General features: G+C 44.1%; 1 protein-coding gene across 1 annotated transcript in view; it reads right to left on the bottom strand.

Moving 5' to 3' along the window:
• The window catches only part of INO80 (INO80 complex subunit), a 139,923-nt gene extending 133,137 nt beyond the window's left edge, over nt 1-6,786 (bottom strand). Inside the window, exon 1 of the mRNA XM_003121588.5 lies at nt 6,466-6,786. The gene's annotated coding sequence lies outside the window, so the exon portion shown is untranslated. The remainder of the gene's footprint in view (nt 1-6,465) is intronic.

Raw genomic sequence — 16,647 nt, 5'->3', positions numbered from 1 at the left:
CTGTTCTCCAAGGAAGATATACAGATGGCCAGCAAACACATGAAACAATGCTCAACATTGCTGATTATAAGAGAAATGCAAATCAAAACTACCATGAGATACCACCTCACACCAGTCAGAATGGCCATCATTAATAAGTCCACAAATAACAAGTGCTGGAGGGGGTGTGGAGAAAAGGGAACCCTTCTGCACTGTTGGTGGGAATGTAAACTGGTACAGCCACTATGGCCAACAGTTTGAAGACACCTTAGAAACCTATACATAGACCTTCCATATGACCCTACAATCCCACTCTTGGGCATATATCTGGACAAAACTCTACTTAAAAGAGACACATGCACCCGCATGTTCATTGCAGCACTATTCACAATAGTCAGGACATGGAAACAACTCAAATGTCCATCAACAGATGACTGGACTAAGAAGATGTTATATATACACAATGGAATACTACTCAGCCATAAAAAAGAATGACATAATGCCATCTGCAGCAACATGGATGGAACTAGAGACTCTCATACTGAGTGAAATGAGTCAGAAAGACAAAGACAAACACATATGATATCACTTATAACTGGAATCTAATATCCAACACAAATGAACATTTCCACAGAAAAGAAAATCATGGACTTGGAGAATAGACTTGTGGCTGCCCGATGGGAGACGGAGGGAGTGGGAGGGATCGGGAGCTTGGGGTTATCAGATACAACTTAGATTTACAAGGAGATCCTGCTGAGTAGCATTGAGAACTATGTCTAGATACTCATATTGCAACAGAACAAGGGGCGGGGCGGGAATGTATACATGTAAGAATAACTTGATCCCCATGCTGTACAGCGGGGAGGCGGGGGGGTATGTGGTACAGAAATACAACAGAATACTACTCAGCCATAAAAAAGAACGAAATAATGCCATTTGCAGCAACACAGATATAGAGATCCTCATACTAAGTGAAGGAAGTCAGAAAGACAAATACTATGATATCACTTCTATGTGGAATCTAAAATATGGCGCAAATGAACCTATCTACAAAACAGAAAAGGATTCAAAGACATAGAAAACATACTTGTGGTTGCCAAGGTGGAGGAGTGAGAGAGTGGGATGAACTGGGAGTTTGGGGCTAGCAGACGCAAACTTTTTTTTTTTTTGCTTTTCAGGGTGGCACCATATGGACGTACCCAGGTTAGGGGTTGAATCTGAGCTACAGCTGCCAGCCTACACCACAGCCACAGCAATGCCAGATCCTTAACCCACCAAGTGAGGCCAGGGATCAAACCCGCAACCTTATAGTTCCTAGTCGGACTCATTGCCACTGCACAACAACGGGAACTCCAATAGATGCAAACTACTGCATTTACAATAGATAAGCAAGGAGGTCCTACACTATAGCACAGGGAACTATATTCAATCTCTTGATATAGAACATGATGGAAAATGGTAACAAAAAGAATGTATGTGTGTGTATGTATATATGTGTGTAAATATATATGCAAACATACACACACACAAGACTGGTCACTTTGCTATACAGTAGAAACTGGCACATCAACTATATTTTAATATTTTAATATATTAATAAATACTTTTAGTAAAAGTAAAAATATAAAAAATAAACTAAGTACTAGTAATTCATATTAGCACCTCATGAGAAACATTTACGTTTATACTTCTCTATGGCACTTGAGAGTTCGCAAAATTCTGTGTTTCTCTTTGCAGAGCCCCTTGGTATTTTCTATACACATACATACAGCTAGCTGGATTAATTCACTTGTACACTGCCCTCACCCCCCAGTTTACTACAACCCTTGAGTGTGGCAGATGCTCAACAAATTGTAGTTGGATCGAAGAACATTCACTAGGTGTTCAATAAATATTTATTTAGTGAATGAACAGAATAGGAAAGTTTCATAAACCATTAGATTCAAGTCTCAGTAAATGGTTTGTTGACCTGAAGTGAACTGGGCTGGATCACCAAAGTCTCTGGCTTTCTAACCTTTAAATTGGTTCTGGTCGGTTCTTGAGCTTTAACCACTTTCTGTGCTATTAAGTTTCACAAACTCATTATACAACTGTCAAACAGCAGTCATCTTTCAAGTTAGTTCTAATTTTCCAGATTAGTGTTCACGTTTTTTGTAATTTAATACAATTTAATCATAGTCCATCTCAGTCTCCATCACTCCATTGTGAAGTCAAATTTATCCTCACATGAAAGCCTCACTCACCACTGCCTTCACCATTTATACTGGAAATTTCCCCTTGCTTAGCTTGTTCTTTCTTGAGATATAATAATTCAATAGTCTAAGAGTGGATGTATTGTTTCCTACCAAGATAATACAGTCTATTTCTAAATTTTATTTTTCATATCTTTCTTGGGAGTGACTAACATTTTGATGGCCTTTCTGATAATATTCAGGCCACAATCTCAGGAATAAACTGACCACCTGGCCTAGCATTCTTTTTACCATATCATGTGCACTAGCCATTTTTCTGTTCATGCACAAGGATATGAAAGATCTATGTGCAGTTTTTTGTTTTGGGGGAGATTTTTTGGCCAAGCCTGAGGCATGCTGGAAGGTCTCAGGCCAGAGATGGAACCTGGATCACAGCAGCGACCCCGGCTGATACAGTGACAATGCCAGATCCTTAACCTGTTGAGCCGCCATGAAACTCCCTTAACCAGAGTTTATCCTACTTAGCAACTAACTTCTTCCCCAGAAAAGCTGTCACCTGCAAACCCAAAGAAATATTTTATTAGAAAAATGAGTAACTGGAGTTCCCATCGTGACGCAGTGGTTAACGAATCTGACTAGGAACCATGAGGTTACAGGTTCGATCCCTGGCCTTGCTCAGTGGGTTAAGGATCCCGTGTTGCCGTGAGCTGTGGTGTGGGTCGCAGATGCAGCTCAGATCCCGCGTTGCTGTGGCTCTGGCGTAGGCTGGGGGCTACAGCTCCGATTCGACCCCTAGCCTGGGAACCTCCATATGCTGCAGGAGCAGCTCAAGAAAAGGCAAAAAGACAAAAAAAAAAAAAAAAAAAAAAAGAAAAAAGAAAAATGAGTAATTTTAGTACCATTACAAAGAGGTGAACACTATACATGAATATCCTTAGAAAATTCTACGTGCCATACATGTTGTTCTGTCGTATTAAGTTTCCCCGCCCAAATCAAAACTAATTGTATGTCAAAGCTTTTGAAGTTCTTCAAAGATGAAAACAAACATTCCTAAATATGCTTACAGTTAACATGTCATTTAATCTCATCAGAAGTGAAAATTATTGTACCTGTTTTATAGATAAGAAGTGAAACTCAAAAGTGTTCTGTAACTTACCCAACGCTAAGTGAGACTCAAATGCAAGTCTTTTAAAGTCTAAAACCAATGTCTTTCCATTCTACTACCAAGTATCTCCTCAGCTAAATTATCACTTATCTTCTCCTAAGAAGTCCTGCTCATGTGAACATGAATTTGACTGAATAATCCTACTTCTTGTTATGGAAACCCGTGGTTTGTTGTATATGAAATAACTTAGCTGTGTGTCCAGGACTCTCCAGGGCAAAGACTCTTAAACCAGGGTCCAAGAACTTGGACAGAAAAAAATTTACATCCTTATTTTCATGTAACTATAACTGAAATTAACATTTCCATTAATACTGAATGTAGGTAGCATACAAAAGCAGTATTAGCAGGACTATCACTATCTGTTATTTAATAACAAATAACATGCTAAGGATCTGGTGTTGTCAAGATCCACAGCCCAGCGAAGTGGGTTAAAGATTTGGCACTGCCACAGCTGTACCTCAGGTTCAATCCTTGGCCTGGGAATTTCCATATGCTCCAGGTACAGCCAAATAATGTTAATAAGCAAATTTCTCACATCATAAATAGTTTTTGTAAATGTGAACTATATTTTATACATTTAAAAAAAATCACATTTTGGGAAGGGGCTCACAGGTTTCCTCAGACTACAAAGGGGTTCAGGACACATAAAAAATGAAAGAACGCTACTCTAGAGACCATCACACAAGCAATCTGTCAATCCTTGGTAGTGATTTACAAAGGCAAGTCACTGTTTACTCATTGTCCTCTAGTCTGTTAAAAACATGGATAGCATTTAGTACCAGTGATTTTTTTACATTTAATTTGTCAACTGTATTTGCTATTACTCATCTCGTACTTCTGATCTAACACGCAAGGAAATCTCTCTTACAAACTTATTAAACCCAGGCATTAAACTTCTGTGACCAACTTTTCAATCCTAAGCAAACCTACTGTGTAATTAGCAGGTGAATCCAGGGCTCCTGTAACTCAATTTCCGACTTAACGTACAGCCATGGTCCAAATGTTTGTGTCCTCCCTTCCCCCCAACTCTTATGTTGAAATCCTAACCTCCCGGGTGATAAATAGTATTACATAGGACTGGAGCCCTCATGATTAGGATCAGTGCTCATAAAAGGTGTTTAGTAAGAATTAACAGCCACGCTCTTCTCTTCTGCACGCTACAGCCTAGCAGAAGCATAAATCCTTATGCTTAAGATGCAACTTTAAAACTTGTCATCAACTTCACTTATTTCCCTACATAAATTCGAAGTTTTCTATTAACCCTATACCTTTCTGTCCACTCTAAAATTCACTGCATCCCATTGTTTGTATTTTTTCGGAACTTTTATGTTGACATGTTAACTCTTCAAGCCAGTTTTAACCTTGTGGGCAGAAAAGATGTCTGTTAGGCTTTTCATAGCCCTATGTCTTTCTTCACAAGTAACAGCAGTCAAAAACTGTTATGATACTTTCCCTTGGCAATGCTATGACAAACTTTCATTAAGTGAAATTATAATGCCATGGTTTATAGTATGTTGCTGAGACTGAATCACATTTCCACCTTAATGTACTCAGAAAGTTTTTATCAGTCATGAACCTTCTAATCATCTTTATGAGTTTCACAGTTATTTCTTATTAAAAAACAGAGATCTTTAAAAATTGACTTGGATTCTTCTGTTACAAAATGTAGAGGGAAAGAACATAATGAACCAAAATAATAGAATTTAATCCTTAAAAAACACAAGTTCATTTTAGAATCTGGTAGGTAGGTAACTTTTACCATATATAATAATCTCGAGTTGATGTTTTATAGGAAGAGTTTGAGAATTTCAAGCATAAAACACAACTGGAATTGGAACATTTGGCAATAAAAAGGAACTAAATCCTTATACATGCTACAACATGGATGAACCTTGAATACATGGTAAAGTGAAAGAAGACAGCCACAAAAATATTGTATAATTATGTTTATGTGAAATATCCAGACTAGGCAAATTTACACAGACAGAAAAATTAGTGGTTAAAAGGGGCCAAGGGAAGGAGAGTAGAGAGTAACTGCTAAGGGGGCTTCTTTTGGGGGTGATGAATTATAGTGGTGACTGCTGTACAAGTCTATTAGTATACCAAAAATCATGGAACTGTACACTTCAAAAGGCTGAGCTTTTCAGTATGTGAATTATATCTCAATAAAGCTGTTACTTTAAAAATATATAATAAAAAGCTGGCACTAGTAAACCACGATGAAAATTTCTTTGGGAAAGGAAGTCATGAAAGTCACTGATTGGAAAAGTAAGCTGGTTACTTGTGACGTTAGGAAGGTCAAATTCCTATTTTCTTCTTCCATTCCTTCCAGCAACTATATGAACGTAAAACTACAGACAGTGTTTGGATCAAAGAACTCAGGCACAGCTGGCTGTTAACTAAAATAGTGAGTGTTTTCTTAGGATCTTTCACTCCTCAACTGTAGGGGGCTTCCATCCTCGGTGATTACGGAAGTAGTAGTTTTTATCAGCAACCTCAAGAAGGAATGTCAAATTGGATGACACTTGCCTAGACGCCCTAAAAAAAGCCTAAAAGACTGAAAGGGGTGACACCTACACACTCCTCAGTCTGCGCACGTGTTGGGCTGCCCCCACCCAACACCAACGAGCAGCGTGCACCATACACCCAGATCTCAACTTGTTCCCCATAAACTGACACACTGTCAAGCCCTTAGAGCTCATCTGCTTAAAAGGACAGATATAGCCCTCACCAGGTTCCCACTTGAGCCAAACCAGCCCCCGCCCTGCCCCACCCCACCCCCAAACCCACACACGTGTTAGCCCGACACCGCCCCACCGGGTCCCACGTGCACCTGGTCTAACACACTCCCCACGTGTGGGCGCCCCACGGGCTTCCTAGGCTGGCTGAGGTCACCGCGTGACCCCAGGTCTCCAGAGGCAGGAGGAGGAAAGGACGAGGCCCAGGTCCCCTGAGGTCCTAATCTTGTGGGGAGTGTCCATACCCATCCTCCTTACTAACCCCAACAAATCCAAGGGCCGGGGGCGACGGCCCCTTTAAGACGCGGCCCAGTCGTCGCCCGCAGAGAGGGGCGCAACGGGGCCTACACAACCCCCCCTCCGTTCGCCCGCCCACGTCTAGTCGCCTCACCTCGGGCCGCCGGGCCCCGCCGCCGCGGCGGCGGCGGAGGGGGGGCGGAGTGCGGGCGGGGTCCGGAGGGGGGGGTCGCCCCGCCGACGGTGGAGCCGCGGTTTGCTCTCTGAGGCCGTGGGACGGTGACTGCGTTGGGCGTGGACGCTCCTAGCTCGCTCCCTCGGCGGCTCCTGGGACCCCAAGATGGCGGCGGCGCTGAGGCGGCTGCGGGCGCTGGGCCGGCGGCGGCGGCGGCCACTTTCACTCACTGAGAGGAGCGGAGCAGGGACACGGGGAGCCATGGCGGGGGGGAGGAGAGGCGCCATAGCCAGGCCAGAACAATCGAACTGCTACTCAGCGGGCTTACCCCTGCCCCGCCCACGCTCCCTGCTCGTTGCCAGCCCGTGGCCGTCCGCAGTGCCGCTGCTGTCGACCTCGTGCAGCTCGCACCCCGCAGCTGCCGCCTGACGCCCCGCGCAGACCGGGGTTCGGGGGGGAGACCCTGATCCATGCCATCTGAGTGCAGATTGGTCGGGGCTGGGACTGGCGAAGATTGCCGAAAGGCGGCGAGGAGGAGGAGGAGGATGTCATCGCTAGAGTGAGCAAGCAGATCTCGCGGGAGCAAATGTCGCGAGACCTCTTCAGGCCTGCAACCGCCGAAGAAAGGTTACTTTTCCCGGAAGTAACGTCAATCGAAACATCCCGGGATCTTGGGAACGTTCAATCCGCAGACTGGATCTGGGAGGGTTCTTGTGATTAGTTTGTTAGGGGCTACTAAGCACTGCTGAGATCACTTGAGTGAAAGGATAGGCTTGGGCGTGGTATTTTATCCTGTTTTTGGCACCTTTGGGCGGAGTTGTACATTTTTCGGGAAAATGCCTGCTGTGTAGAACTACTCTTAGTTTGGACAGGATGCATAAATGAAGGCTTTAAGATTCAAGCACTTAGAAACACAGACCTGTCATCAGAAGTCTCTCCCTCTTCTCACACTCACTCAGTGAACCTCTGAAATTGATTTGTCTGTGCCAACTCCGTAGTTTGAGACTCCTGCAACCCACATTTACTTAAGTTAATATAGCTCAATGAGCAGCATGTATGTTGAGAAGTATCTAGTGTACAGCTTGAGTGCAAATAAGGATTAGAGGAATTTAGTGAAAGTTAAGGATTCTATTTCATTTCCCTCGGGTCTCATGTTTTAATTCATTTCAGTCTGGCCCTTAGCATTTAAGCAGAACAGAGTTTGGTTAAGGTCACTGAGAAGCCTTCTTGGGCCGAATTCACTGGACTTTAAAGAATTAATTTTGCTGGATTTCCCGTCCTGGCTCAGTAGTTAACGAATCCGACTGGGAACCATGAGGTTGCAGGTTCTATCACTGGCCTTGCTCAGTGGGTTAAAGATCCGGCATTGCTGTGAGCTGTGGTGTTGCATTGCTGTGAGCTGTGGTGTAGGTCGCAGACGCGGCTGGGATCCCGAGTTGCTGTGGCTCTTGCGCAGGCCAGTGGCTACAGCTCTAATTATATCCCTAGCCTGGGAACCTCCATATGCCGCAGGAGCGGCCCTAGAAAAGACCAAAAAAAAAGAATTAATTTTGCTTAAAGGGGAGTTCCCGTCATGGCGCAGCGGAAACTAATTCAACTAGCAACCCTGAGGTTGTGGGTTTGATCCCTGGCCTCCCTCAGTGCGTTAAGGATCTAGCGTCACCATGAGCTATGGTGTAGGTTGCAGAGGCGGCTCAGATCTGTGGCTGTGGCGCAGGCTGGCAGCTGTATCTCCGATTTGATTCCTTGCCTGGGAACCTCCATATGCCACAGATTCGGCCCTAAAAAATAACATACACCCTTTGTGAAGGAAAGAAGGAGACAAAGAAAACACAAATACCTGTTCATTTGGGGAAGGGAAAGATAAACCAGAAATTAAAGTGAATGATGTTTTACGTGGGGCAAGTGAGAAGAAAGAAAGAATGGGAAACAAAGTAGCAGGATTGTCAATATTTCAGTATTGGACTTTTTATTTATTTATTTATTTTGTCTTTTTGTCATTTCTAGGGCAGCTCCCAAGTGGCATATGGAGGTTCCCAGGCTAGGGGTCCAATCAGAGCTGTAGCTGCCAGCCTACGCCAGAGCCACTGCAACGGGGGATCTGAGCCGCCTCTGCAACCCAGACCACAGCTCATGGCAACTCGGGATCCTTAACCCACTGAGCAAGGCAAGGGATCGAACCCGCAACCTCATGGTTCCTAGTCAAATTTGTTAACCACTGCACCACGATGGGAACTCCACCAGTATAGGACTTTTAAAGTTGTATGTTTCACATACTCAAAAACAAACACCTAAAACCTATGAGGGTAATATTTGACTAACAACCCTCTGAGTAAAGCGTAGATCAAAATGAGAATAAATAGGGGAAAAGTCAGTACACTAGGAAGAGACCAAGTTGTAGAGTCCTTTAAAGTTCAAATGTGGATTGCCGTATTTGTTTTCTTTCACTTTGCTAACAAATTACTATAAACATATTGGCTTAGAACAACACAAACTTAGCATCTTAGAGTTCTGTAGGTCAGAAATCTGACACGGGTCTCAAGCTGGGCTAAAATCAAGATATTGGTAGGGCTGTCTTGCTTTCTGGAAGCTCTAGGGAAGAATTTGTCTCTTTTTCCAACTTCCAGAGGCTACTTGCCTTCCTTGGCTTCTGACTCCCTTCCTCCATCACAAAGCCAGCAATGGCAGGCTGGGTCCTTCTCACGTCATATCTGACCAAATCTTACCCTTTTAATATCCTTAGGATTACATCAGGCCCATCTAGATAATCTAGGATAATCTCCATATTTTAAAATCAACAGATAAGCAACCTGTAGCTCACTGCAACCTTAATTCACCTTTGTCTGTAACCTAATATTTTCACAGGAACTGTGGATATCCCTGGGGAGAGGCCATTGTTCTACCCTTTGGCCTCCTCCCCCCTGCTCCTCCCCAACCCCCCTAACCCTCCCCCCTGCAATCTGTCCTAGAACTTTTTTTTTTTTTTGGGCTTTAGCTGTGGCATATAGACATTCCCCAGCCAGGGTTCAATCAGGGATTGAATCTGAGAGGCCAGCTTCTTCACCACAGCAGGAACCTCCTATCCTAGAACTTTTGATATACAACTTTCATCTATGACTGTCATGTTAAATTCTGTTTTTTTCGAATCTTCAATACAGTCTTATATTCCTTTTTTTTTTTTTGCCAAGCCCACAGCATTCCCAGGCCAGGGATCAAACCAGTGCCACAGCAGTAGCCAGAACCGTAGCAGTGATAATGCTAGATCCTGAACCCACTGAGCCACCAGGGAAATCCAGTCTTGTATTCTTTTTTAATGGCAGCACCTGTGACATATGGAAATTCCCAGGCTAAGTGTTGAATTTTTATTTTTATTAATAAAACATTACAAATGTAGTTGATGCCACCCATGTAGGTTTGTTTGGTTTTGTTTTGCTTTTTAGGGCTGCACTCTCGGCACATGGAGGTTCCCAGGCTAGGGGTCAAATCGGAGCCGAAGCTGCTGGCCTATGCCACAGCTACAGCAACATCAGATCCAAGCCAAGTCTTCAGCCTACACCACAGCTCATGACTATGCCAGATCCTTAACCCACTGAGCAAGGCCAGGGATCGAACCCCGCAACCTCATGGTTCCTAGTCAGATTCGTTTCCACTGCCCCACGATGGAAACTCCATATAGTCCTTTTTGATTCCATTTCCCCTCTCTCCCCACTCCCAGAGGTAACCACTATCCTGAATTGGTTATTAACCCATCCAAGTTACATACCCATACATACTCATCCATGTTTTATATATATCTCCATAAAATTTATCCTATATATATCTTCACTTGCTCTTTTCGGTCAACATATTATGTTTTTGAAGTTTATCCATGTCAAAATGTATACCTTTAAATCATTTATATTTTATTATTTTTAAACTTGAAGGACTTCAGATTCACAAAATCAGATTAAACATATAATATTTGCTTCCAGGCTAGGAGTTGAATCAGAGCTGCAGCTGCTGGCATACACCACAGCCACAGCAACATACGATCCAAGCCATGTCTGTGACCTACACCACAGCTCACAGCAACGCTGAATCCTTAACCCTCATTGGTTCCTTTTTATTTAGTTTACTTTCAGTATTGTAAAAGCACCTGCAAACTTACTGGCTAGGTCCTTGGCAATAAGTTGTGTCTAACCATGTCACATCCCCCAATCCCACCTTCTACCTCCTGATATAACCATCATCCTGAATTCCATTTTCATTATTCTCTTGATTCCTATTGGATCTATGTACATTTATTAAATATATGTATATTTAATTCTAGATGTTTTAAAATCATAGTAGTGTCATGGTCTCAAAATATCTCTTCACAGATATTTGTTAATTACAAAAGGTAGAATAGTAACTTCATAGTGGAGAAACCCGGTATATACCATCTTGACCAAGTGATCAAAGCTATTATCTCTAGTACGATTCAGAAGCTGTTCCAGAATAAAGAAGAATGAAGAGATATGACAACTGAAAGCAATGTGTGAGTCAAGATTATAAAGCATATTGTTGAGGTAATTGGCAAAATTTGAGTAAACTCTGTAGATTAGATAACAGTAGTCTATCAATGTTAATTTCCTGATTTTGATAGTTGTGTTATATAATTCCTTGTTTAAAGAAATATGCACTAGAAGTTCCCATTGTGGCGCAGTGGATACATATCCGAAATGTATCCATGAGGCTATAGGTTCGATCCCTGGCCTCACTCAGTGGGTCAAAGGATCCCGTGTTGCCTCAAGCTGCACTATAGGCCACAGATGCAGCTCAGATCTGGTGTTGCTGTGGCTGTGGGGTAGGCCAGCAGCTGCAGCTCCATTTGACCCCTAGCCTGGGAACTTCCATATGCCGAGGATGTGGCCCTAGAATGCAAAAAAAAAAAAAAAAAAAAAAAAAAAAAAAAAAAAAAAACCCCACAAAAACTTTTTGGAATCCATACTCTGAAGTAGTTGTGCAAATAAACACTCTCACCAGCAATAAGAAAGAGAGACTGGATTACGAGCTTTCCAGATTTTGGTATCAATTGTTTATAATGTTGAACATCTCCTCAAATGTTTATTGGCCTTTTGTGTTGCTTTTCTGTAAAAGACCTGTTCATGTTTTTTGCTTATGTTTCTAGTGTGTGCATGTGTGTTTCTTAACTGATTTCTAGATGTTCTTAATCTTTTTTTTTTTTTTTTTTTTTTTTGCCTTTTAAGGCCACATCCTTGGCGTATGGAGGTTCCCAGGCTAGGGGTCTAATCAGAGCTACAGTTGCGGGCCTACACCACAGTCACAGTAACTCAAATCCCAGCTGTATGTTCAATCTATGCCTTAGTTTGTGGGAATGCAAATTCTTTTTTTTTTTTTTTTTTTTTTCTGTCTCTTTAGGGCTGCACCATGGCATACAGAGGTTCCCAGGCTAGGGGTCGAATTTGGAGCCACAGCCACAGCAACACTGGATCCAAGCCACATCTGAGACCTACACTGCAGCTTGTGGCAATGACAGATTCTTAACCCCGACAGCAAGGCCGGAAATCGAACCTGCATCCTCGTGGATACTAGTCGGGTTCTTAACCTGCTGAGCTACAATGGGAACTCCTGAACTGTACACTTTAAATTGATCAGTTGTTTAATATGGAAATATATCTCAATAAAACTTAAAAAAGGAACAGCATGAAAAAATTTAAGACCATCTCTCCTAGCAACATCCCCTAGCACTCTCTTCTTTTTCCTAATGCTAAAAACAAAACAAAGCGGGAAAAAAAAAAAAAAAAACTAGAGGTGTTCTTTAATTAATCTGATAGTGCATGTATCCACATTTTAGCTATTCAGAATAATCACAGCACGGGGAGTTAGTTCCCCTTGTGGCTCAGCTGGTTAAGAACCTGACTATTATCCATGAGGATTTGGGTTTGATCCCTGGCCTCGATCAGTGGATTAAGGATCTGGCATTTCCACAAACTGCAGCATAGGTCACAGATGCGAGTCGAATCCCTCGTTGCTGTGGCTGTGGTGTAGGCTGGCAGTTGCAGCTCCAATTCGACCCCTAGCCTGGGAACTTCCATATGCTGCAGGTGCAGCCCTAAAAAGAAAAAAAAAAAAGTGTGCAGAAGAATCACAGCATGGTTATCACTGAAATCAAATAGAAAGTGATAAAAGGATAGCCTAGATAACACCCTGATTCTAGCCCAAATCTGACGAACCTGTCAGGCTCTAGAGTGTTCTTCCATTGGACCCTAGCAACCGAGTACCTGTACACCTCCCAGGCCTATTCTAATTTGAATTCACACCCCATGAGTCTGGATTATATCTAGACAGATGTTAGGGACAGGATGAATAACTACTCATCATCTCATCCCTTTGCCAATTCAGGCAGTGTATGCCTGGGGAATGTTGTGTGTCAGATCCAAAAAAAGGGGAGAAACCAGTTTGACTTCATGCCAGCACTAGAAGTGACATGACAAGACTCGAGAAGAACCACATGTGCACAGTGGACGCTGAAGGAGAAGAGAGGTTCTCTTCTAGTTTTAAAGCAAGAGACAAACCCAATCACGGGTTCTATGTTGTTTCTCTCACCACCCTATCCTCTTTCTCTATGTAAACAGAGTACTAGGAAGGGTCTGGAAAAGTTTCCGTGTGCTTGTTTCCCCTTAACATGTGCTCAAGGCAAGTCCCAGGGAAAGCAGATCCCCTACTCCAAGAGGACCAAATCCAGCCAACTCCTAACAGGTTCACTCATTCTATGAAAAGTAGGAAACATTCAGGCAGTTTTCTAGCAGGCTCCACCACAGCCAAGTCTTAGAAGGCCTTCCTAGAGTGATGCAGGGCTAGGTCCTGCCACTCCTCAAGAAGACACTCTGTTCCATTTCAGTCAACAACTTTCTGCAGTGCCCTTTGCCCTACCAAACTCCATCTCTGGATTGTAAAAACATGTTGAAGCTGAGTTTCCAGAGGACAGGGACATTAATCAGAAGGGAGTGTCTCTGTATTTCATCTTTTCCCTAAGGGTCTGTGGTTCTGTTTCCTTCTGCTGGGCTTAACTTGTAAATTTGAGGGAGAGGTAGTGAGAAGAAAGAATCAGTCAATGGAACCAAGTCTGGAGCATGAGGCCCAGAGAGACACTGAATTCAGAATGCAAGGTCAGTGCAACAACCTTGGTTTAGACCTTAAGTCTCATCATTCAAGATCTCTGGGAGTTCCCGTCATGGCTCAGTGGTTAAGGAATCCAGCTAGGAACCATGAGGTTGCAGGTTCAATCCCTGGCCTCGTCAGTGGGTTAAGGATCTGGCGTTGTTGTGGGCTGTGGTGTAGGTTGCAGATGCAGCTCGGATCTGGTGTTGCTGTGGCTCTGGTGTAGGCCAGTGGCTACAGCTCTGATTAAACCCCTAGCCTGGGAACCTCCATATGCCTCAAGTGCAGCCCTAAAAAAGACCAAAAAAAAAAAAAAAAACCCAAACAAAAAAGATTTCTAACACAAATGAAACAAAGCTATACCATTAAAGCATAGTTAAGTTAGAAACTACTGTGTATATTCTGGGGTACATTTCCTATGTATGTACAAGGAACTTCTGGTCTCCAGAAGACTTACCTGGAATAGTAGGTTCTTTCTTTCTTTCTTCCTTTCTTTCTTCCTTCCTCCCTCACTCTCTCTCTTTCTCTCTTTCTTTCTTTCTTTCCTTTCTTTCTTCATTTTGTGGCCATGCCTGCAGCAGATGGAAGTTCCCAGGCTAGATGTTGAATTGGAGCTGCAGCTGCTGGCCTACACCACAGCCATAGCAACACGGGATCCAAGCCACATCTGTGACCTACGCCACATCTTGCAGCAACACCAGGATCCTTAACCCACTGGGCTAGGCCAGGGATCAATCCCCCAGCCTTCTGGATACCAGTTCTTAACCTGCTGGGCCACAACGGTAACACCCTGAGTAGTAGGTTCTGAGAGCTACTATAGAACATGAGCTTGTAAAGTGGAAAAGAGTTTTCAAAAAAAAAGGTGGGGTGCTTCTCTGGGTAGTTGAAAGATTAAAATTGTGTCAAATGGAAAAATACATCTGCAAAGTTACTAGAAGAATTCATAAATTAATTTTCTTTTTTTAAGATGTGCCTTCAGAAGAAAAAGAATAAATGAAATAAGAATGTTAGAATGTTGATAATTCTGTTAGTGTGGTTACTGGTACCTGGGGATTTATTATGCCCCGAGGATCTGCTGGTCTACAGTTTTATTATCCAAGGGGAGTAGGGGGTTGGAAAAGACCACTTCCTCCTCTTTCTTTGGGCAGTAACTCCTCCTTAGTATCCACTAAGGTGTATATTCAAATCAGCAGAAGGGCAGTCCTCAGCTCCTGCCCTTGGTCTGAATCTGAGTGCAGGCCTCATCCCATCCCCTACCGAATGTCTCGCTTCTCCACTAGTCAAGCAAGCCTGCTTAGTTCTGAGGGCTTTCTTGAACAATTATTAACTTACAGTGATCTCCTAACATCCACTAGATTTCTACAACTGCCTGTGCCTATTCCATCCCTATCATTCCCCTCACTAGGTATTTTACTCCTTTATGCCTTTTTTTTTTTTTTTTTTTTTTTTTTTTTTAATTTGAGGGCCACATTTGTGGCATGTGGAAGTTTTCAGACTAGGGGTTGAATTGGAGCTACAGCTGCCGGCCTACACCACAGCCACAGCAATGCCAGATCCTGAGCCAAGTCTGTAACCTGCACCACAGCTCAGGGCAATGCCGGATCCTTAACCCACTGAGAAAGGCCAGGGATTGAACCCACATCCTCATGGTTCCTAGTTGGGTTTGTTAACCACTGAGTCACGAAGGAAACTCCCTACCCCTTTATGCTTAAAGGGAATGTTGGGCGCCAACCATTCAGTAACTACTTCCTGCTAAGATAGGGTGTAGGCTTGTGTAGGGAAGGAGTAAAACACCTGGCTCCCTGTACTTTTCTGTTGGGCGAGCTGTAAGCCGGTGTCACTCTGGTTAACATAATTTTCCCAGCCACCCTAGAGATTAAACAGGGTATGGTGAAACCAGTAGCACCAGGAGGACCAGTGCTTCTATGAGCACCTTTGGGTCCAGGAGCATCAATGTTATCAAGGGGGCCAGGGGGACCAGCATCACCTTCAGCACCAGCATCACCAGGTTCGCCTTTAACACCAGAGCACCAGCATCACCAGGTTCGCCTTTAACACCAGAAGGGCCGGCGAAGCCAGCAGGGCCAGGGGGATCAATGGCTCACCACACTCACTGGGGAAAACTCTCTCACCTCTTATTCCAGAGGTGCCAGGAGCACCAAGGACTCCAAGAACACCCGTTCACTGGATTTGGCTACAGTGGGGCTAGTAAGTCCAGGGGGTCCCTGAGCTCCATCTTTGCCAGCAGGTTCAACAGTGCTGGGGCTCCAGGGACACCTCACTCTCCAGGTTTTCCAGGCTCTCCAGCAGCACCCAGTCCACAACACTCGCCAGGGGTCCAGGCAGGCCAGCAGGTCCAGGTTCGCTTTGGGCTCTTTGATTTCCTTCTTCTCCAGCAGGGCCAGGGGGACCTTGAATACTAGTGGGGCCAGGCTCTCCCTTGGTTCCAGTGTCTCCTTTGCTGCCAGGAGCACCAGGTTCACTGCTGTTACCCTTAGGACCAGGGGGGCCGCTGGTGTCTGAGGTCCAGAGGGCCTTCTCAGGGACCAGCTTCACTCCTAGTACCAACAGCACCAGAGAAGACAGGAAGACCACCATGGCCAATGGGACCAGGGGGTCCAATGGGACCAGGGGGTCCAACAGCACCAGTAGCATCATTTCCACAAGCACCAGCAGGGCCCAGAGGTCCAGTGTGATCTCTCTCACCACGGGGGCCTGTCTGACCAGGAGCTTCATTTTCACCAAGGCTACCAGGTTTCCAACTTTACCACTCTTGCCAAGGGGGTCAGGGGGATCACAGGGACCCATGGAACCTGATGCTCCAGGCTCGCCGGGGGTGGGTCTTGGCCCAGCCCTCACCCAGTGACCTGACAGTGATCTCCCAATGTCCCCTAGGTTTCCCTCTATCTATGGTCCCTTACTGGGACTTCTACAACTACCTGTGCCTACTCCATCTGTATCATTTTCCCCTCCAGGAGTTTTACCCTTTTATGCTTAAAGCAGGTATTGGGAAACCAG

Source organism: Sus scrofa, chromosome 1, assembly GCF_000003025.6.
Source record: "Sus scrofa isolate TJ Tabasco breed Duroc chromosome 1, Sscrofa11.1, whole genome shotgun sequence".
Lineage (NCBI taxonomy): Eukaryota > Metazoa > Chordata > Mammalia > Artiodactyla > Suidae > Sus > Sus scrofa.
Note: the sequence above shows the minus strand (reverse complement) of the source record. Positions and strands in the feature narration are given on the sequence as shown.